At 41.3% G+C, this 23,423-nt stretch overlaps 1 long non-coding RNA gene across 1 annotated transcript; it reads left to right on the top strand.

The window, feature by feature from the left end:
• Positions 1-3,707: 3,707 nt before the first annotated feature.
• On the top strand, positions 3,708-5,938 carry LOC132209823 (uncharacterized). Its single transcript, XR_009445956.1, has 3 exons — positions 3,708-3,801; positions 3,913-4,048; positions 5,832-5,938. It is a non-coding gene; the product is annotated as an uncharacterized LOC132209823 (long non-coding RNA).
• The last annotated feature ends 17,485 nt before the right edge of the window (positions 5,939-23,423 follow it).

Genomic DNA, 23,423 nt, shown 5'->3' with positions numbered 1-23,423 from the left:
ACATCTAGTGCAAAAGCTTAAGGAAATCTGTGGGAACTGTAAGTAGAAAGAATGGCTGGTACCATTATTCACCACTCTCCTTAAAATCTGAACCATTGTTTCTTTTGTTATTTGACTTATTCTTCAGGGTGCAAAACATATATATATTAGAACTTTATGATTTACTTAATTCCATTTTTATAACCTCTGAACAAGATAAGTCTAATAACCAGGACCATAGGAAAAATTAAATTTGATCATAGATATGGTCACTGTATAACTTTCTCTAGGTCTTTTCAAAACACTCACCATAATAAAAATTGAATTTTACATTATGTCATAAATTTCTGTTGTACTTGTGCATTCTCATGTTGTTAACACACCTAAAAATACTAAAATCTCTAACAAGGGTTTTCACAAAATGTAATGTCATTGATATAGGTCCCAGATTCTAGGACACTTTAATGTGACTCATTAATGAGCTAATGAACCTCGAGACATCTGTAGCAGAAGGCATATGGCTCGAGGTTCATTATGGCTAAGCATTCATTCTGCAGTTCAACCACGGTAGACTAGTGAAATAAAAGTAACCTATTAAGCATGACCTTTTCAGTGGCATGCACTGTTCATACTAAATACTTGTGCTATCTACTGGATATTATTCAGTAGCTAATCATATAACTTTTGATGAAAAAAAAACACATAGAAACACACACATAAATGTTTGAAGATTCCACTGGAAATATCTAAGTTCCTTTTGACGTTTATTAACCACTGTTAGCTACTTTACACTGAAATGGAATTTCTACGTACTTATCTTTTTTTCATTTAGTAAGTCTCTTTTCCCTTATACATGAAAATAAATGTTGACAAGGCTGTTACTAACATGAAGGATCTGCTTATAGAAAATACAGTTAAATCATAAAAAACAAGTATTTAATAATAACTAAGGGAGTTTATTAAATACATTCTCAAACTACATTGCTCTTGAATGAAATTCAATGTCTCTGAAGTAGTAGCAATCTGTATATCTTAACTTTCTGTGATTATTTATGAAGTCCTGCAGTGTATCCAACACATCTTCAGTGAGCTTGACTTTGGAGTCTAAGCTAGGGTTGAATCAAACTTTTAAACTAGGAAGCATTTTTAAGTAGGATCTATAAATATACAAAAATTTCCATGATGCTATAACATAATGGAGTAATCAATTAACTAGAAAGCTAAACAAAAGCAACTGTATTTTTAGATGCGAGTCATTTACAGAGTTATATGCGATTGAAAGAAATTTAAAGGATGTCAGAGCATTAGGATCAACAATGATGCCATTTCACTGGGAAATAATATGGATGGTGATTTTTCTAACCACCTCCTGCCTCCAGTGCTGGACAGAAACAATGCGTACTTGGTTTACTGAGGCTGAAAAATGATGCTATTTCTTTCATATTATTTCCATTAATTCCCATGAACATGTTCCAGGGGGAATTTCAACGGCGAGTCCACCCTTTCCTGAACTTAAGCATTAGAATACAAGAAGAAAAAGGGGCACAACAGACTTGGTTGGTATATGCTGAGATTGAATCTAATGGATAGGGAGTGCCTTTTTCCTAGGATGGTGAGGGCGAGCACGAGGGGCATAGCTTTAAATTGAGGGGTGAAAGATATAGGACAGATGTCAGAGGTAGTTTCTTTACTCACAGAGTAGTAAGGGAATGGAACGCTTTGCCTGCAACGGTAGTAGATTCGCCAACTTTAGGTACATTTAAGTCGTCATTGGATAAGCATATGGACGTACATGGAATAGTGTAGGTTAGATGGGCTTGAGATCGGTATGACAGGTCAGCACAACATCAAGGGCCAAAGGACCTGTACTGTGCTGTCATGTTCTATGTTATGTATCCAATAAAGGAGGAATAAAAATTGGGGAATGCTCAAGAAGCTAGAGTTGGAGGAATGAAGCTATCTTGGAGGTTTGTGGGGCTGAAAAATATTACAGCATTGTGAGGGCTGAGGCCATGGAGAAATGTGAGTATAGGTACATGGATTTTAAAATAGAGTCATTGTTTCTCTGGAAGCCTATGTATGACAACAATTGTAGGGGCCTCACGCATGAGTCAGGACTAAAGATAATGGCTTTGGTTTTCTCAATCATTGATTACAAAGAAACTGTTCATCTATTATTGGATCTTGGATAATTTAGATGTGATAAAGCTTGATTTCTTCATTCACTTGTAAACCCCCATTCTCCATAAACACTAATTCATTTGATAATTATCATGTATATTCTGCTTTGTACCAAGTTACGATTATCTTTGAACCTAGCACATCAACCACACTTTTAGGCACCTCCTGTATCTTTGTCCTTACTTTCTATCATTCTCTTTCACAGTAATTTAGGTTGTTTATCTACAAAAGGTGTTATACTTTTATCACTGAGAGGGCACTTTGTGGCTTGAAATTAGGGCAGTTTTGTAGAATGAAAAAAATACACAAAAAGCCCATTAGCTTGCAAACTCCAGTGGCTATTGGCAAAGTCATCAATAATTTCTCCACAGATACTGTAAATTGGATAATATTAATATTACAGTAAAAATATAATAGTCTCCCTTCTGCTTAATTGTAGTATAAATGGTTTAAATATAAAAGCAAGGCAATCATTAATGCTGTTTATAACTACTTGACTAGGAAAATCTTTTATTTCACCACAGCTGTACATGGGCTAATAAATTATAATTGGAGTTACTAATAGAGGAATGTCTAATAGAAGTCTGGCATTCCTCAATTCCTCAATGAACTTGCTTAAAATAAGTCAGTTGATGACAGGCTCATGTTAGTGCACAAATTAATAGCACATAAATGCATTAAATATTGATTGCAGTTTTCGAGATGCCCTTTATACTCTTCAAACTTCATTCAATTCCGTCAATTCAATTCTGTTGTCACAGACTATACTGTTACAGCCTATTTAGGCAAAAATGAATATACCGAATGATGTAGATATAGATTAAGGCTAGTAGTAATTGTATATTCTCTTGCATGCATACCCAAAATAGACTTTGCTTTGAGACCCTACTTCTAGATTTTAATTGATTTTTGAAATAAAAGAAAGGCACAAAAGGAGCAAAGAAATTCAAAAGTATTTTAATTCTAATCACACCAATATCTTGATCTATTAATCTAAAATGAAATATTTATTGTTTATATTGGAAAACAATGAAACCTTTCCAGAAATAATTAATGCGAGATGCCACTTCAATAATTTTAACACAGTATCCTTAAGGTTAAAATGTCAACTAATCAATAAGAGTACAGACAAGAACATGCAAAATGATTGAAGAATCATTGAATGTCTCTTTCAAAAGCACAAGGTTATTTGCAAATACTGATTCTGATCTCATCATGGTAGGCATTTTTAATCCTATTAAGAGGTCAGCCCAAGACCTGCTGGGTGTTGGACTGGCAAAGAGAAAATTTTAAACAAAAGTGAGCCCAGTCCATTTCAGCTGTTTATCATTCAAGCATGAATGGCAGTAGGTTAGCTCCTAGTAATTAAACCAAGCATCATCTTATTTTCAGATGTTGTTAAAGTTGGGGTGTAGGGCAGCATTTAATGTGATTAATTTAGTTCAGCATCAGAGATTTTTATCCAGTGTTAACTTTAGCTTGAACTTAAACTTATCTTTTTCAGGGGCAGTAAAGTCAGATAAGTTCTTAGTTTAAAATGTGTTTGAAGACAATTAATCTTCACAATAAATCAGAAAATTCAGAAAATATTCAGCAGATCCCACAGCATCTGTGAAGAGGAAAACAGAAGTAACATTTCAGGTCTGTAACATTTTGTGAAAGATCAGAGACCTAACCATTTTCAATACGCTTAATGTTTACTATATATATATTTATTTAATCGTTTAATTTTTTTTGCTCATGTGCATCTAGAAACCCAGAGTGCAAGTTTGAAATGGATTCTTGCCAATGATGAAGAAATAAGTTGCAACATTTTGGAATCCTGGAGAAGACTCAGGCATAATGAATACAACCTCTAAGTGCCTCACAATAGGCCTTTGATAAATTGGTTAGTAATCAGTAGGCTTAACAAATAGCTTTGCATGTGCTGGGGAAGATAACCATCTGTTAGAGTTGGATGCAATATCAGTGTCACAGTCTCATTATAAGCTATTTCACACATGCATACATATTATGCATACCCTTTCATGTTGTACTTCCACTGCATGAAGACTTCTGTCACATAGTTAAGGTTTCACTTACTAGCCCTTGAAACTAGTTGGCTGAGGTTGCAATAAAGACCAGGCAATAATAATTGATCTGTGAATTGATCTGCCACAACTGAGTTTGCAAAGAGACAAATAGTTCCTCCTGAAAATTCCACTCCTTCACTTATGTTCAATTGAATATGGTATGTGTTCTTGCTAAGGTTAATAAGATAATAGAAACCCACTCCCATAATGTGTGGTTCATTGTGTTGTTCACTATATCACTTCTTGTGTTTATGTTATCTGTTGTCAATCCAGTAAAGATGTGGATCCTCACTGTTGCCCGTCCAACCAGACACTATTCTCCCACTGAATCCAAGATATTGTTATTCAATATAGAATATTGCAATCAAGTTGATGCTGTGTAAGGTTTGGCAATCCAAAACCTGACACAAACATGGGCTCCTATGCTCATCTAGAAGTTCCCAAGTTATGACCATTAGCAGCCTGTGCTTGAATTGTCTGAACTTAATTAGTGAATTGAGTATGAATTGCTAATTAGTCAAATAGTAACTTGCATTGAATGGATTTTGCAGTAGCTTGATTTGGAAACTCATAATCACAGCTGTAGTGTTTTTATCAAGGTCAACCAGGTGGACCTCACAGAGTATGAGTTCCTTGATTGGAACTGTTAATCTGGTTCAATCAGAGAATCCTGGCTGTCAGATTAGAACAGGAGTGTCAGATATCCTGCTCACACTGAGAGCTGGTTCTGAGGGAGCTGGATCAGTGTCAAGGATTCTCCATGTGTAAATAAAGGGTGACTTAGTGACAGGACACCAGTTTTCAACATATATAACACAATAGCCATGATTGTTTATTAAAGGCTAGAGGATAGCTCACAAATTGGTTTAGTTGCAATGATTTTCATTTGTAAGGATCTGAACTGTAGCTTCTGCTGAGACAAAGATTAAAAACAGATGGAGGAGGCAGTAACACAGTGGTGATGTGGCAAGACTAGAAATTCAGAGCCCCTGGATAATGTTCTAGGGACATAGTTTTAAAAACACTCAGGAAATAGTGGAATTTAAATTTAATTTTAAATGATCTAGAATAACAAAAACTGGACTAATGGTGACTATGTAACAGCTGCTAATTGCCATTAAAAAAAGACCATCTGTTTCACTGACGGCCTTTAAGGAAGGAAACCTACCATCCTTATCTGGCCTGGCCTTCATAAGATTTCTGACCCACAGTAATGTGATTGACACTGAACTGCCCTCTGGACGTTTGAAATGGGCAATATTTGATGGCCTGGTACACCATATATATATAGTATATATGTATAAATAAAAAAGTCATTATTGTGCTCATGTAACATTATTATTTTCTCAAAGTGGAAAATCTAAATTGGAGAGTAACTGACAACATTTTTAGTCATTATATGAAGTTAGGTGTATTTTCGTTTTCCTTTCCTGATCTAATTCCTTGCTTCTTTTTATACAAAAGTTCCGGTAGATTCCTACAGCTGAGAAGCTTTAGAGTAAGACTCACTGAATGTTTCTTGCCTAAATTATGAACCCTCACAGATGTGCTTAAAGTGAAAAACACTAGTTATATGAAGTCATTTTTTTTCTCTCTCAGGTGGAGCAGATTGACCAGAAATAGAAAATATGAAAAAAAAGGCAATATTGATAAGCAGTCTTTGGGTTTGAGCTCATGGCTATTGATCTTGGGCTGAAGAAGGGAGGCTTGGAACCATTTGGCTGTTTACTGCAATTTCAGAAGTTTAAAATTTACCACATAAAATTCGATTGTAATTTTAGTTCTGTAATATTAGTTCAATGAATATTAAGAAAGTAAAATACATACTTCATTGTAATCAAGAGGATTTGAAATTTCCTTGAATTGAATTTTAAGTGTAAGCTTTTAGAATCCATTTTAATTTGCTCTATTTCATTGTAATGAATATTAAGGCATTTGAACCACTTCAGGGAGCTAACATTGGGTTAATCCCTTAATCCTTTGAAAACCAATTTTGTTCACATGAAAAGGAGACATTTAACTTCTACTCATTAATTTTCTGCCTTGGAGATACTGTGATTCTGAAGATTACATTCATTGAAGGCATCCTATTGTCTACAAAGTGCTGGCTATGTCATGGCTACTGAACGATTACATGAGAATAGGGATGTTTTTAAGCAGATGTTAAGACACTCAACATTTAATGCCCTCGGTATTTAGCTCCTCTGTTCTTATTTCCTGATTTTATGAAATTGATTTTAGTGGCTCATTTTCATCATTGGGTGTGTTTGAAGGAGACTACAATTATATAACCCTAGAGAAGAAACACATTTTTGTATTGTCAATGAGGCACAAAGCTCAAAGGTTAATTTTGCAATCATATAATTATTCTTTTATTTTAAATTAACTGTAATTGAAGAGCAGTGTCTCATTACATTTACATTGTAATAAATTTATAGGTCCTCAAAATTTTCCTTTACTGACAATTAAATCCTTCTAAAATGAGCTTAACAAGAGTAATTTAAATTATGTTAAAATGTTTAAGATACCATAAATCCAATATATGAAACTACTGTGTAAGATGATCCTGGATCTTAAGTGCCAAAATTCTGGCTCTTTTGCTTAAGTTTTGCATAAATCTTTTGCATAAATCATGCATCACAATGACTGAAGTGGTCTCTAGAAATACATGTTTTGCTTGCCTTACACCTCAATTTGATGTATGAGATCAAGTAGGTGATTTGTGTGCACTAGTACTTGGAACAGAAAGAGTTACAAATTCAAGGAGAGATATTTAGATTTAATACTGAACAAGCTGTTAAACATAGATTTAAAAAAAAACGCCCTGCTCAGCAAATGTTCTTTGGTGATTTCAAGCATACAAAATGCACATTGAAATTTTCAAAACGTTAGATTTCTCCACTTCTCAGAAAATGAAAGACATTGGAAATTTAAGTAGTTCACTTGTTGTTAATAGTTCATAAATGCAAACAATAAACTCAAACATAACTTGAACATTCAACTGATTGCATATTCTAAGTTTTACTGTAAAATTGCTTTCCTCTTATTATAACAGTGTGTTCAGTCATGTGCAGTAAGATGAAAGATTTGTTCACCAACCTAAAAAAATTAACTTTGTAACACATCACGTATGCTTGTTTGATGTTTGCTCTCATTAGTAGGGCATCAGGTGACATCACGTATAGTATCACTTAACTCGTTCTTCACCTGAGATGTTGACGTTATAATTAGATGCAATGCTAAAAAATGGGGTGTCTTCAGTGTTTTGCTAAAATAACACATTTTTTGTAATGGCTTGTGAACCACAATTCACTGTGATCATTGAATTTTTATAACAAAAACAGAAAATGCTGGAAAAACTCAACAAGTCCAGCTTGTCAAACTGAAGAAGGGTCATACTGGACTCCAAATGTTAAATGTTTCCATTTCCACAGATGCTGTCAGACCTTCTGAGTTTCCCTAGCAATTTCTGTTTCATTTTATATTTCTATGACAGTATTTTCCTTTCATTTGATTGATTCTTTTATGTTAGTATACAAATGGTTAGGTGTTGTCACTTTTGCAAGTATTTTATCTCCTGGTGCAAGTGACATAGCTTTAGAAGTCATATTTCTCTCTTTCTCTTTGGATTTATTCTAATGCAGTGATTGTTCGTTGTGAACATGTTCACCATTACCCCTGTGGAATAGCTCAAGAAGCAATGTTCAAATAGGATGTGCAAAGATTAGTTTGGCTGGAAGCATTCCATCAGTCACGTGGGGAGAAGGTTTATAAATACAACAAAAGCAATTCTACAATTCCTTCCACCAATTGCTCTCAGATCTAGTTGTATTGCTCTTTCCAAGGGGTGCATACATCTCTTACAACATAGAACATAGAATATTACAGCACAGTACACGCCCTTTGGCCCTTGATGTTATGCCGACCTGTCATACTGAACTGAAGCCCATCTAACCTATACTATTCCATGTACGTCCATATGCTTGTCCAATGATGACTTAAATGTACTTAAAGTTGGCGAATCTACTACCATTGCAGGCAAAACGTTCCATTCCCTTACTACTCTCTGAGTAAAGAAACTACCTCTGACATCTGTCCTATATCTTTCATCCCTCAATTTAAAGCTATGCCCCCTTGTGCTCGCCCTCACCATCCTAGGAAAAAGGCTCTCCCTATCCACCCCATCTAACCCTCTGATTATTTTATATGTCTAATTAAGTCACCTTGATTCTTAAGTCTTGATTCCCCAATTAGCTCTTGGGTGATTTTTTTTAAAATTAATGAGGAGGATCTGATTGAAATTGACACAATATTGTGAGGCCTGGATAGTGTAGATATGAAGAAGAGATTTCCACTAGTAGGAGAGACTAATAACCAAGGGCATAGCCTTAGAGTAAAGGGACAACCCTTTAGAACTGTGATGAGGAGAAATTTCTTAAGCCAAAAAGTGATGAATTTGTGGAATTCATTACTTCAGGAGGCTGTGGAGGTCATGTCATTGAATGTATTTAAGACAGAGATTAATAGGTTCTTAATTCGTATGGGGACCAAAGGTTACAGGGAGAAGGCAGAAGATTGGGGTTAAGAAACATCAACCATAATCAAATTGTGGAGCAGATTTGATGGGCTAAGTAGCTTTATCATGCTCCTAATTCTTATGGTCTTTATGGTCTGACCATCTGACAAATCAAATCTTAACATCGAGATCATCTCATTTCATATTTTATACTGTTCAAAAGCGCCATGGCAAAATCCTCACAAGGCAATGGTGAGATGTCGATTCATGGGATTGATGTTTCTTAAACATCCTACTAATACCACAATTGCCTCATTAATATTCCGACTCCCATGGCAACAACTCACGAAACAATCTAGATATTGGGGAAAACTTGTCAAGGAAACCAGAGCAAGAACTTGGCAGATTCCACGCACCGTTTGTTCCACACAACCATTGTGCTAGACACTGGGCGACAACATCTCAGGAGATGATCCATGCACCCCTCCTCGATGGACATTGATATCTGGTATCTGGCATCCCATCTTGACCATCATGACACCTCTCCAATATACTGGTAGCATGCTATGCAAGAACAGAATGCAAAAGCTGTTGGGATGCTCTGCACAAAAGGACTGACACCCAGCTCACAGAATGCACCAGGCTGCATTCCAATGATGCTTGCTTTGCCTCTACTTCCATGTTCATAGCATCCCTGTCTTGCCTTGACGTGCCAACAAGCATAGTCACAGAAACAATCAACTTGCCTTGTTGCTAAGCAGTCCTCAGCCCAGTGAGTGGGGTACATTTATTTTTCTGTTTGGCAGTGTGCTGTATCAATCTCACATCTGATCTATATGCTTTCATAGTAAATACACTCTGTACAGCAAGGAGGCAGCCTTGCCTCGAAGTCTTAGGGAAGGAGTCCTTACTGAGGTTCCTGGCAGTTAGGGAGGAGGTCCTGACACATGAGTTAAGGCAGACACCTAAACCTGTCCTGGGGATTGGCCATGGTCAGGTGTCTGATCCGGGAGTTCGCAGTCAAGTGGTTCATGACCCTATAGCCCAGGTTGTTGGTCATGGGCTATCTGTTGCTTCTGTAGCAGCGAATCCTGAGGTGAAGCTAACATCGCCTGGGTCATACATATGTAGCAGTCAGGGGTCTGGGTACATCTTGCCTAGGCCTGTCTAGTTATGTAGGCTGAGTGGGTATATAATGGTGAATCTGTCCACACAAACGATGTGGGAAGAGGCTTGCAGGGGAATTGCAGTTGTTGCTTCGTACTAAACTTCAGTGGGTTAGGTTTTGGGACTGGGGGCAAGGGTGCAGAACAGTCATGAAGGCAGCAGCAGAATTTGTAGGCAGCAATTATTGTAAAGTATTGCAGGGAAGATGTAATCTGGGAAGGGTGGGTTATTCACTGTCAGGAACAACTTTGGGTTCAAGGGGTAGGTGAGTGTGCAGTGAATGACCACACATGGCATGGTCACCTGGACAATGAGGGAAGTTATGCTGATGTAGGCACAGGTGGATGGGTTGGGTAGGAACATGGAGAAGCGTAAAGTCACTGAACTCGAAATATTCACTGTTTTTCACCCCACAGATGTTGTCAGACTTGTTGTACTTCTTCAATACTTTCTAGCTTTGTTTTAGATTTTCAACATCCACAGCTCTTTTCTGCTAGGAAGGATGTGGATGTTCAGGCTATAGCAGAAGCCACCGACAGACAAGAGCTCATCAGTAGCTTGACTAATACTAATACAAAGGATTGTGGCAGCAAATCTACCTAAGAATTGTTGGTAGACAGGCAACTAGCATTTTAAGCTTGTGAGTAATGAAGCAAAGAGAAAGTAAGGATCTGAAGATTTAAGTTAACAACAGTAGGGCGCAGCCTGATAAAATCTTCAGTTCTACCGAAGCCATAGCCATGTGATGAGCAAAAAGAGTAAGAAAACATTCCAGTCAGAAAATTGAGTGTATTTTTAAAATTTTTCAGCAGCATACAAGCACACAGAGGCTGCCAGCTCTGGAGAGCACACAGCAGAACAGCAGTACAATGCTGCAGGTGCCACAATAGCACCAAGCCTACATGTAAAAGCTGAAATCAGCGAGAATAAATTTAAAAATGGTGAATTTCTGATAATGTCTCTTGCAGATATATTACAAACAAAGGTGGATCTCACAGTGGAAAGACCTGTTCAGATTGGTGGGAGCTGACATTTGAAAATATTGCAAGAAAATGATAGGAATGACAAGGTAGGGCTAACTCGAAAAGCTTGTCAGGCTTTGATAAATTTCTAAGACACCACGGTGCTAAAATGTCATATGATAGACCAATGCAAATCATCTTTAAATGCTTTGAAGTTAGAAGTTACTGAACCGGATGTGGGGATCTTTTTTTTTAAAAAGCAGCAAAATAGAAACAATGGGCTGAATGTTGCATCTTTTTTGACTGTCAGTTTTGCTCAGTTTCAGCTCCTCGGAGCTCACTGAGATCTCTCCCATTACTTACTAAACTTGCCTGATTAATTACCTACCTTGTCCCCATATTGTCCATCTTACCCGGCTCTAGCCCCTTATGTCACTCGCTGTACCCAAAACAATCCAACACTGCCTGCGTATCCTAGACTGGGGTCTGACATTCTTGGCACTGGTGCCATCTTTAAAAGGCTGTTTTGCACAATTAGTCCAGAGCTGCACTGCACTCTTTCAGATATTTATCCTGGATGTGGCAGAAAAGGGAAAATTGGTGCCTCCTTTTGCAGCGAAAGACCTAAAGGCCCTGGTGGATAGTGTGATGCAGAGGTGGCTCATTTCGTCTGAGGTTAACACCTGAGAGGAGTAGGAAATCTACTGTTTGGTGAGGATTAATACAGTTAGTAAGGCTAAGTGAACCTTATTGACATAGGCCTTATAAAGTTCAAAACCTTGAAGTTTTAGAATAGTGGGGGCTTATTTTACTGAATATTTCTACCCTGACTCTCTGTAATCTAAGTCTAATAATTCTAGACTAACGCATTAATTGTAAGTTTAAGACGTGTCAGGAGAGGACAGCTGATCTGATTGTTTAACTTGACATATGGCGCGCCTTTGCAGCTGCCCATGTCTGAGATGATCACATGTGCATGAAGTGCTCCAGCTGCAAAAGCTGGAACTCCTGGTTTTGGAGCTTGAGCAAATGTTGGAGAAACTGTGGTGTATCTGTGAGGCTAAGAGTTACATGGATAGCATGCTCAGAGAGCTGGTCATACCTTAGCACAAGGGAATAGACTAAAGAAGGATGGGTGACAACCAGACTGTCCAGACGGAACAGGCAGGTGGTAGAGAGTCTCCTGGCATCTTGCTCACCGACTGGTATTCCATTCTGGAAGCCGATGAGGATGATGGTACCAAGGAGGAGTGTAGTCACAGCCAGGTTTCCTGTACTGCAAGCAGCTTGACTACGCGTTTGGGAGGGGTGGGTACAGAAGACAAAAGGAGGTGCAATAGTGATAGGGGATTCTTTAGTCAGGGGATCAAACAGATAGTTCTGCTGCTGAAGACAGAACTCCAGGATGGTGTGTTTTCTCCCTGCTACCAGGATCAAGGATGTTACTGTGATAATGGGAACTGCAGATGCTGGAGAATCCAAGATGACAAAGTGTGGAGCTGGATGAACACAGCAGGCCAAGCAGCATTTCAGGAGCACAAAAGCTGACGTTTCAGGCCTAGACCCTTCATCAGAGAGGGGGATGGGGAGAGGGAACTGGAATAAATAGGGAGAGAGAGGGAGGCGGAGCGAAGATGGAGAGAAAACAAGATAGGTAGAGAGGACAGTATAGGTGGGGAGGTAGGGAGGGGATAGGTCAGTCCAGAGAAGATGGACAGGTCAAGGAGGTGGAATGAGGTGGTAGGTAGGAAATGGAGGTGCGGCTTGAGGTGGGAGGAAGGGATGGGTGAGAGGAAGAACAGGTTAGGGAAGCAGAGGCAGGCTGGGCTGGTTGTGGGATGCAGTCGGGGGAGGGGACGAGCTGGGCTGGTTTTGGGATGCAGTGGGGTAAGGGGAGATTTTGAAGCTTGTGAAGTCCACATTGGTACCATTGGGCTGCAGGGTTCCCAAGCGGAATATGAGTTGCTGTTCTTGCAACCTTCGGGTGGCATCATTGTGGCACTGCAGAAGGCCCATGATGGGCATGTCATCTGAGGAATGGGAGGGGGAATTGAAATGGTTTGCGACTGGGAGGTGCAGTTGTTTGTTGCGAACCGAGCAGAGGTGTTCTGCAAAGTGGTCCCCAAGCCTCCGCTTGGTTTCCCCAAAATAGAGGAAGCCACACCAGTTGCAATGGTTACAATATACCACATTGGCAGATGTGCAGGTGAACCTCTGCTTGATATGGAAAGTCATCTTGGGGCCTGGGATGGGGGTGAGGGAGGAGGTGTGGGGGAAGTGTAGCACTTCTTGCGGTTGCAGGGGAAGGTGCTGGGTGTGGTGGGGTTGGAGGAGAGTGTGGAGCGGACAAGGGAGTCGCGGAGAAGGTGGTCTCTCCGGAAGGCAGACAAGGGTGGGGATGGAAAAATAGCTTGGGTGGTGGGGTCGGATTGTAGATGGCGGAAGTGTCGGAGGATGATGCGTTGTACCCGGGTGTTGGTGGGGTGGTATGTGAGAATGAGGGGGATCCTCTTTGGGCGGTTGTGGCGGGGGCGGGGTGTGAGGGATGTGTTGCAGAAAATGCGGGAGACACGGTCAAGCGCGTTCTCGACCACTGCGGGGGGAAAGTTGCGGTCCTGGAAGAACATGGACATCTGGGATGTGCGGGAGTGGAATGCCTCATCTTGGGAGCAGATGCGGCGGAGGTGGAGGAATTGGGAATAGGGGATGGAATTTTTGCAGGAGGTTGGGTGGGAGGAGGTGTATTCTAGGTAGCTGTGGGAGTCAGTGGGCTTGAAATGGACATCAGTTTCTAGCTGGTTACCTGAGATGGAGACTGAGAGGTCCAGGAAGGTGAGAGATGTGTTGGAGATGGCCCAGGTGAACTTGAGGTTGGGGCCGAAGATGTTGGTAAAGTGGATGAACTGTTCAAGCTCCTCTGGGGAGCAAGAGGCGGCGCCGATACAGTCATCAATGTAACGGAGGAAGAGGCGGGGTTTGGGGCCTGTGTAGGTGCGGAAGAGGGACTGTTCCACGTAACCTACAAAGAGGCAGGCATAGCTTGGGCCCATGTGGGTACCCATGGCCACCCCCTTTGTCTGTAGGAAGTGGGAGGAATCGAAAGAGAAGTTGATGAGGGTGAGGACAAGTTCGGCTAGGCAGATGAGGGTGTCGGTGAGGGGGATTTGTCAGGCCTGTGGGACAGGAAGAAGCGAAGTGCCTTGAGGCCATCTTGCATGAGGAATACTTGTGTATAGGGAATGGACGTCCATGGTCCCTTTCCCCATCCCCCTCTCTGATGAAGGGTCTAGGCCCGAAACGTCAACTTTTGTGCTCCTGAGATGCTGCTTGGCCTGCTGTGTTCATCCAGCTCCACACTTTGTTATCAAGGATGTTACTGACTGGCTGCAGGACATCCTGAAAGGGGACTGCAATGATTTAGAGATCATGGTATATATTGGCACCAACGAGATGAGCAAAGTGAGGAATGAGGTCCTGCAACAAAATTCAGCGAGTTGAGCAGTTGATTAAAAACTAGGACCTCAATTGATGTAATCTCTGGATTACTCCTGGTGTCACGTACTGGTGAGTTTAGAAATAGGAAAATCGGGCAGATGTACGCATTGGTCAAGATTTGGTGCAAGATGGAGGATTTTGATATCCTGAATCACGAGGACTTTTGTAAGGGGAAAGTGGGATACATACAAATAGGACAGTCTGTACTTCACCAAAGATCCTCAGACAACACCCTCCAAACCCATGATAACAAAGTGTGAAGCTGGATGAACACGGCAGGCCAAGCAGCATCTCAGGAGCACGAAAGCTGACATTTCGGACTTAGACCCTTCATCAGAATGAAGGGTATAGGCCTGAAAGGTCAGCTTTTGTGCTCCTGAGATGCTGCTTGGCCTGCTGTGTTCATCCAGCTCCACACTTTGTTATCTTGGATTCTCCAGCATCTGCAGTTCCCATTATCTCTCTCACCCTGCAAACCCATGGCCACTTCCATCTAGAATGACAAAAATGAATTTAAAAAAGAATTTGAACCACACTGGGACCAATTACTTTGTAGTTAGGTTTGTTAGTGCTGTCGGGAGGAGTTTAAATAGTATGGCAGCAGGAGGGGACACAGAAATATTATTGAAATAGAGACACATCATGCTACAGCAAAGGAAATAAGTTTGATTGAATTCAGCTGTAGTGAGTGTCAAAAGAGTAAGGCAAGGCTGAATGATCATTACTTTAATGCTAGCAGTCTAATAGATAAGACTGATGATTTCAGGATCTGGATTAACACTTGGAAATGTGATGTTGTGGCCATCACAGAAACATGGCTGAGGGAAGGGCTGGATTAACAACTTAATTTTGGATTGGAGGAGAGCAGATTTTATTAAGATAAAGCAAGATTTGGGCACGGTTGACTGGAAACAGTTTCTTGTGGGTAAAGCTACAACTGAGCTCTGGAGGGCATTCGAAATGAAGCTGGTTGAACATATACTCTTTAAGGGAAATGTAACAGCAATAAGTTCAAAGAACTCTGAATGTCTAGGATATTTGAGGACTGGATGAGGAAGAAGAGAAAGGCTTTTCGCAAGTCCTAGCAAATCGATCAGAAAATAGTGGAATTTGAATTCATAGAACATTACAGCACAGTACAGGCCCTTTGGCCCTCGATGTTGTGCCGACCAGTCATACCGATCTCAAGTCCACCTAACCTACATTATTCCATGTATGTCCATATACTTATCCAATGACGTCTTAAATGTACCTAAAGTTGGCGAATCTACTACCGTTGCAGGCAAAGCGTTCCATTCCCTTACTACTCTCTGAGTAAAGAAACCACCTCTGACATCTGTCCTATAAATTTCACCCCTCAATTTAAAGCTATGCCCCCTTGTGCTCACCCTCACCATCCTAGGAAAAAGGCTCTCCCTATCCACCCTATCTAACCCTCTGATTATTTTATATGTCTCAATTAAGTCACCTCTCACCCTTCTCTCTAATGAAAACAGCCTCAAGTCCCTCAGCCTTTCCTCGTAAGACCTTCCTTCCATACCAGGCAACATCCTAGTAAATCTCCTCTGCACCCTTTCCAAATTCAATAAAATATCTGGAATTAAGAATCTAATGATAACCATGAATCCATTGTCGATTGTCAGGGGAAAAACCCAACTGGTTCATTTTTGTCCTTTCGGAAAGGAAACTGCCATCCTTACCTGGTCTGGCCTACATGGTACTCCAGAACCACAGAAATGTGGTTGACTCTCAACTGCCCTCTGGGCAATTAGGGATGGGCAATAAATGCTGCCCAGCCAGTGACACCCTTATCCCATTAAAGAATAAAGAAAAAAAAGGAGTAATTCACTTGCAGCCCGAAAGGAATATAGAAAGTACAAGAGGGAAAATAAGAAAACAATTAGTAGAGCAAGAAGGGGGCACATAAAAGGACTTGAGAACAGGATCAGGAAGAACCCCAAGACATTTTATAAATACATTAAAGGGAAGAAGTTAACCAGTAAAAGATTAGGGTCCCAATAGGGACCAAAGAAGCAACCTGTGTGTGAAGTTGTGGGGCAGCGCTGTAGCTCAGGGACAGCAAGATGGCTCAGTGGTTAGCACTGATAATGGGAACTGCAGATGCTGGAGATTCCAAGATAATAAAATGTGGAGCTGGATGAACACAGCAGGCCAAGCAGCATCTCAGGAGCACAAAAGCTGACGTTTCGGGCCTTAGACCCTTCATCAGCTTTTGTGCTCCTGAGATGCTGCTGGGCCTGCTGTGTTCATCCAGCTCCACACTTTGTTATCAGTGGTTAGCACTACTGCCTCACAGCACCAGGGTCCTGGGTTCAAGTCCAGTCTCGGGTGACTGTCTGTGTGCAGTTTGCACATTGTCCCCATGTCTGTGTGGATTTCCTTTGTGTGCTGCAGTTTCCTCCCACGGTTAAATGAAATGCAGGTTAGGTGAATTGGCTATGGAAAATGGTTCAGAGTGTCTGGGGATGTGCAGGATAGGTAGATTAACCATGGGAAATGCAAGGTTATGGAGATGGGCTCATGGTGTGGGTCTGGGTTGGATGCTCTTCTGAGGGCTGGTGTGGACTCAATGGACCAAATTGCCTGTTTCCACAGATTTAATGATATCGGAAAGGAGTTAAATGTGGTCTTTACACGGCCCCCCTTCAATCTTCACTCTGGAAAAGGAGGACACAGGTAGGGCATACAGGAAAAGGGACTATGTGGAGCTTGCACAGTTTGACATTGGAAACAAGGAGATATTGGATTTTCTTTCAGGCTTAAAATATGGACAGATCCCCTGGCCCAGATGATTTATATCCCAGGCTACTGTGGGACACAAGGCAGGAAACTCGTTCTCTCCCTCAACAACTTCTCTTTTGATTCCTCCCACTTCCTACAGAGAAAGGGGGTCGCCATGGGTACCCGCATTGGCCCAAGCTATGCCTGCCTCTTTGTAGGTTATATGGAACAATCCCTCTTCTGTACCTACACTGGCCCTAAACCCCACCTCTTCCTCTGTTACGTTGATAACTGTATCGGTGCCGCCTTGTGCTCCCCACGAGGAGCTCGAACAGTTCATCCACTTCACCAAAGCCTTTCACCCCAACCTCAAGGTCACCTGGACAATGTCTAACACCTCCCTCACCTTTCTGGACCTCTCTGTCTCAATCTCAAGCAACGACCTAGAAACCGATATCTATTTCAACCCCACCGACTCCCACAGCTATCTGGAATACACCTCCTCCCACCCACGTTCCTGCAAAAATGCCATCCCCTATTCCCAATTCCTTCGCCTCCACCGCATCTGCTCCCAAGATGAGGCATTCCACTCCCGTACATCTCAGATGCCCCCGTTTTTCAAGAACCGCAACATCCCCCCTGCCCGCAGTGGTCAGAATGTCCTCGACCATGTCTCCCGCATTTCCCGCAACTCATCTCTCACACCCCATCCCTGAAATAACCACCAAAAGAGAATCTCCCTCGTCCTCACATACCACCCCACCGACCTCCAGATCCAGTGCATCATCCTCCGACATTTCTGTCATCTGTAATCCAACCTCACCACCAAAGACATTTTTCCCTCCCCACCCTTGTCTGCTTTCATACTCCCCTCCAACCCCACCACACCTGGCACTTTCCCCTGCAAAAGTAGAAAGTGCTACACCTGCCCCTACACCTCCACCCTCACCCCCGCCCTAGGCCCCAAGAAGACTTTCCACATCAAGCAGATGTTCACCTGCACATCTGCTAATGTGGTATGCTGCATCCGCTGTACCCGGTGTGGCCTCCTCTACATTGGGGAAACTTTTGCAGAACACCGATGCTCGGTTCAAAACAAACAACTGCACATCCCAGTCACGAGCCATTTCCACTCCCCCTCCCATTCCTCAGAAGAGATGTCCATCCCGGGCCTCCTGGTACCACAACAATAACACCTGAAGGTTGCAGGAACAGCAACTCATTTTCCGCTTGGGAACCCTGCAGCCCAATGGTATCAATGTGGACTTCACAAGCTTCAAAATCTCCCCTGCCCCTACTGCGTCCCAAAACCAGCCCAGCTCGTCCCCACCTCCCTGACCTGTTCTTCCTCTCACCTATCTCCTCCTCCTACTTCAAGTTGCAACCCCATTTCCTCCCTACTTACCCCGCCCCCTTGACCTGTCCGTCTTTCCTAGACTGACCTTTCCCCTCCCTACCTCGCCGCCTACACTCACCTTTACTGGCTCCATCCCCGCCTCTTTAACTTGTCTGTCTCCTTTCCATCTATCTTCTCTTCTATCCATCTTTGATCCGCCTCCCCCTCTCCCCCTATTTATTTCAGAACCCTCTCCCCCTCCCACTTTTTTGATGAAGGGTCTGGGCCCGAAACCTCAGCTTTTGTGCTCCTTTGATGCTGCTTGGCCTGCTGTGTTCATCCACCTTCACGCTTTGTTATCTTCTGATCTTATTGTCTTATGGACTAGGATCCTGACTCTGACTGCTCTGAACATCTGATTAACTGTGTCAATGCCTCTGGCCTTGTATCAAGCTTACCCTTGACTTAATATTCTGGAAGCTGCTGACTGAAAGCTATATCACTTGATTTGACTGAGGAATGCTGACAGCTATGCAAAGCTTCCTGCACCTGTGTCTGCACTGAACAAGAAGGTTTTACAGCAGTACTGTGAGGGTGGTTAAAGGTCAAGGCAAGGATGGTGTAAGAGTCAAGGTAGCTCAAAATAAGTAAGTTCTAAGACAGCAAGTGAACGAGCCAGCAGTGTGGCCCTGTCCAGTACATTAGCTTAGTGCATGTTTCTGAGTAAAATGTACTAGCTGCAGCATTACAATGATAGTTGCCATTGAATGAATGAACGATCTTTGAATAAATTATTTTTGTTGGCACGTGTATTTTACAGTGAGAAGAAAGTAAAATACAGTCAAAAGCTTTTTCTTTGTTGCCATGATCTGGCACTATTTTGAACAGTTTAAGACTGAGTAAAAGTATAGAAAGTTATAGCTAAAAGAGAATCCATCAGCTTTGAGCCGGTTCATCATCACTGCACCGCCATTCCTTGTCTATTCCTTCACTGCCATCTATACTAGACCCATTCAATGTTGAAGTTGCCACTCTTTCTGTGCCATCTTTCCTGATGGCCTGATTTTCCTCCGCCACCACATGCGTCAGACCCACAAATGTTAAAGTCGCATCACTTGCCACTGGGCATCCATGTCTCTACGATCCCCTTCCGGAACCACTTCACTGCTGCCAGTGCCAGACCCAACCAACGACGAAGTCTCCAATCCTCAGGCGCCATCTTTCACTGCTGGACTTCCCTTGCCAGTGTTACCTCCGCCAATGTAGCAGGTCTAAATTCTGATTCCAGGTCCCATGCTTGCCCCAGAAAGTTAAGCAAGGGCTCACTTGAGTCGGCATTGAGCTCACTTGCTGCCACCACCAAAGTTGCAGCACTGAAGTACAGATGCATACTGGAAGAGGATAATTTATTATAATTAAGTTTCTGTTTGTGGACATGAGATTCATGTGACTGGTCCCCATGGACCGTGCCCTGATATTTTCATGCCTGATTAAGTTTTTCCAGACGCTATTGTAGGCCTAGAATCATACATAATTCAGACCAAGTAATGACAGTAGATTTTCTTCTGTAAAGAAAAGATGGGTTTTTACGAAAATCAACAATGGTTAGATGGTCCTTATTCCAATTTTTTTTTTATTGAATTCAAATTTCATCTGTCACGGTGCAATTCAACCATATATTCCCAGGAAGTTAGACTAGGACTATGATTTCAGTGATAATACCACTCAAACACTCTGTGGCCAGTACTCACTCAGACTTCCATGAAAAGAACTATTGGCATCTGGTTTTCTTGCGGAAGTAGTCGGGAAGATAACTGCACACTAATGAGGGGAGATGTGCAGTTAACAAATTCATCAACATGTAATAGTGTACCTTAATGGATAACTCTCCTCAATATCCGGATCACAGTTAAAAGTTGCAGTACTCAGAGAGAAAATAAATCTTAATTCTACTGAAATCAGTAATCCTTATTCCGAGATTGAGCTGCCTGATGTAAAAGTGTCCCAAAGGCGAAGCAACTTCTCCACATCTACAGTGTCATCCTCCTTACAAATCTTATCATTTTGAAATGGGTCTCATCTCATTCTTCCGAACTCCAAAGAATACAAGCCCAATGTGCTCAACATCTTCTCATAAGAATCAATTGAGTGAAACTTTTTTGGACTGCCTTCAATGCTGGTATATCTTGGCTAAGATTAGAGGATCAAAATTGTTAACAGCATCTCAAGAGTATTCTGATGAGTGCATTGTACAGTTTTCATATGGCTTTCTTATAGTGATTCTACATTACCTTTGGAATAAAGTCCAATTGTGCATTTGGCTTCTCTATTGCTTGTTGAACTTGGATGCTGGATTTTTATGATTCAAGCAGAAGGACCCACAAATGCTTTTGTGCTGCAGCCTTTTGAATTCTTTGCACAGTTAAACAATATGCATCTCTTCTATTCTTTCTGTGTAACCTCACTTTTTCCCACATTATATTCCTGTCACTCATTGAATATTTTTTATTAAAATTATTGCCCTGCAATGCAGTTAAATCCTTGTGCTGCAAGAGCCTACATATCCTCCATTCAGAACAATCATCCCTTCTAATTCATTTAAACCTAATTAACTTAATTTGTCTAATTAGTTTAAAGTATGGTCATTTTTCATGACTAAGAGATCATATGATGTTACTGATTTTACAGGTTTGGAGGAATTATTAAAGCGTACTGCAATGACTGAAGAATCTTCCAAATCTGACCGTCAGATAGATGTACTTGACACCACAACCATCATGCGAGTAGTACACTCTTGACGTCGACAATTTAGCTGTTTAACAGAAGCAGTGAGAAGACAGCTCAGTCAGCTTTACTATCCATGACTAAACATTAAAATTTATGATATTCTGCAAGAATGGAAGAATCACATGAAAGCTTACCATAACACAAAGTAAAAAGCATAAGATTCATTCTTTCAAAGACATAATTATCTTCTCTGGCATGATTTGATGAAAGGAAAGATCTTTAAAGAGAAACAACTCTTTAGCAGTGGCATAATGGATAGACGACATTATCAATAAAGAACATCTGTGAAATCAAAGAGCCACCAGGATTTCAAAGTGGCAACAGACAGTGCCTGAAAATTTATCCTCAAATAACGGACTTTCAAACCAAATAAATCATCAGTCACTGGCAAAGTCAGAGGCTTGAAAGTAAATTGGGTATTGATGTAATTAATCAAGACAATGATATGAATAAATTAATAACCAAAAGAAAAGCTTAAGGGGAGATGTTGTATCAGAAAGGGTAATTGACACCATACAAGTAGCTCCACCCATTAGATGTAAAAGACTGTTTGTGAGAAAAATGGTGGTTTTTCCAGTACTCATCAGATTTGCCTAGTATGTTTTATGTGCCATCAGGTCTTCAATAATTGTTAATAGCATGGAGCTAAAGTAGTAATGTGAATTTAATTCCAGCTTGATGCGCCATAAGAGGCCATCAGCTATCCCTGGCATAATATAAATAGCTATAGTTGTTTTACTCATTCGTGGTATATGGATATTGCTGACGGCACCAGTTTTTATTGCCCATCATTAATTGCCCTGGAATTTGTGATGAGGAGCTGCTTTCTTGGACCTCTGCAGTCCTTGGGGTGTAAGGAACAACCCCATGCCATTATAAAAGAGACTTCCAGGATTATAATGAGCGATAGTGAAAGGGTAGCGATATAGTTCAAGTCAGGATAGTGTGTGGCTTGGATGGGAATTTGTATATGATTCTAGTTATTGAGTAAAATGTGATAATGTTGTTCTAGTTAATCAAAATAAAGACCATCTTCTGCTTAAGTCATCATGTAGATCTCCTTCCTCACTCTGTATCAGCCATTTAACAGATGCTAATAAGAAGGAATGGTGTTAGTGAATCAATCACTATGATGTTGGGAGGAAGGCAAGCCACATTACAAGAGATATGATGGCATTGAACTTAAGAGAAGTTATTTCAAAGAAATTAAAATGTCTCTACCTTTCATTAAAGCCAGTTTGGGTCTTGGTTTACATGGACTCCAGTAAGGTGTTTGATAAGGTTCCCCATGGTAGGCTGATGGAGAAAGTGAAGTTGCATGGGGTCCAGGGTGTACTAGCTAGATGGATAGAGAACTGGCTGGGCAACAGGATACAGAGAGTTGTAGTGGAAGGGAGTTTCTCAAAATGGAGAGCTGTGACCAGTGGTGTTCCACAGGCACCTGTGTTGGGACCACTGTTGTTTGTGGTATACAAAAATGATCTAGAGGAAGGTATAGATGGCCTGATTAGCAAGTTTTCAGATGACACTAAGATTGGTGGAGTAGCAGATAGTGAAGGGGACTTTTGGAGAATGTAGCCGATTATAGATAGATTGGAGAGTTGGGCGGAGAAATGGCAGATGGAGCTCAATCCAGGCAAATGCGAGGTGATGCATTTTGGAAGATCCAATTCAAGACCAAACTACCCGGCAAATGGAAAAGCCCTGGGGAAAATTGATGAGCAGAGAGATCTGGGTGTTCAGGTCCATCGTACCCTGAACGTGGCAACGCAGGTCAATAGAGTGGTCAAGAAGGCATACGGTATGCTTTCATTCATCGGACAGGGTATTGGGTACAAGAGTTGGCAGATCATGTTACAGTTGTATAGGGCTTTGGCTCGTCTACATTTGGAATACTGCGTACAGTTCTGGTCGCCACATTACAAAAAGGATGCTTTGGAGAGGGTGCAGAGGAGGCTCACCAGGATGTTGCCTGGTATGGAGGGCACTAGCCATGAAGAGAGGTTGAGTAGATCTGGATTATTTACATTAGAAAGACAAAAGTTGAGGGGGAACCTGAATGAGGGTCTACAAAATCATGAGAGGTATACACAGGGTGGATAGCAAGAAGTTTTTTTTTCCCCCCAGAGTGGGGGACTCAATTACTAGGCGTCATGATTCCAAGGCGAGAGGGGAAATGTTTAAGG

Source organism: Stegostoma tigrinum, chromosome 7 (assembly GCF_030684315.1).
Source record: "Stegostoma tigrinum isolate sSteTig4 chromosome 7, sSteTig4.hap1, whole genome shotgun sequence".
In the NCBI taxonomy this organism is placed as follows: Eukaryota; Metazoa; Chordata; class Chondrichthyes; order Orectolobiformes; family Stegostomatidae; genus Stegostoma; species Stegostoma tigrinum.
Note: the sequence above shows the minus strand (reverse complement) of the source record. Positions and strands in the feature narration are given on the sequence as shown.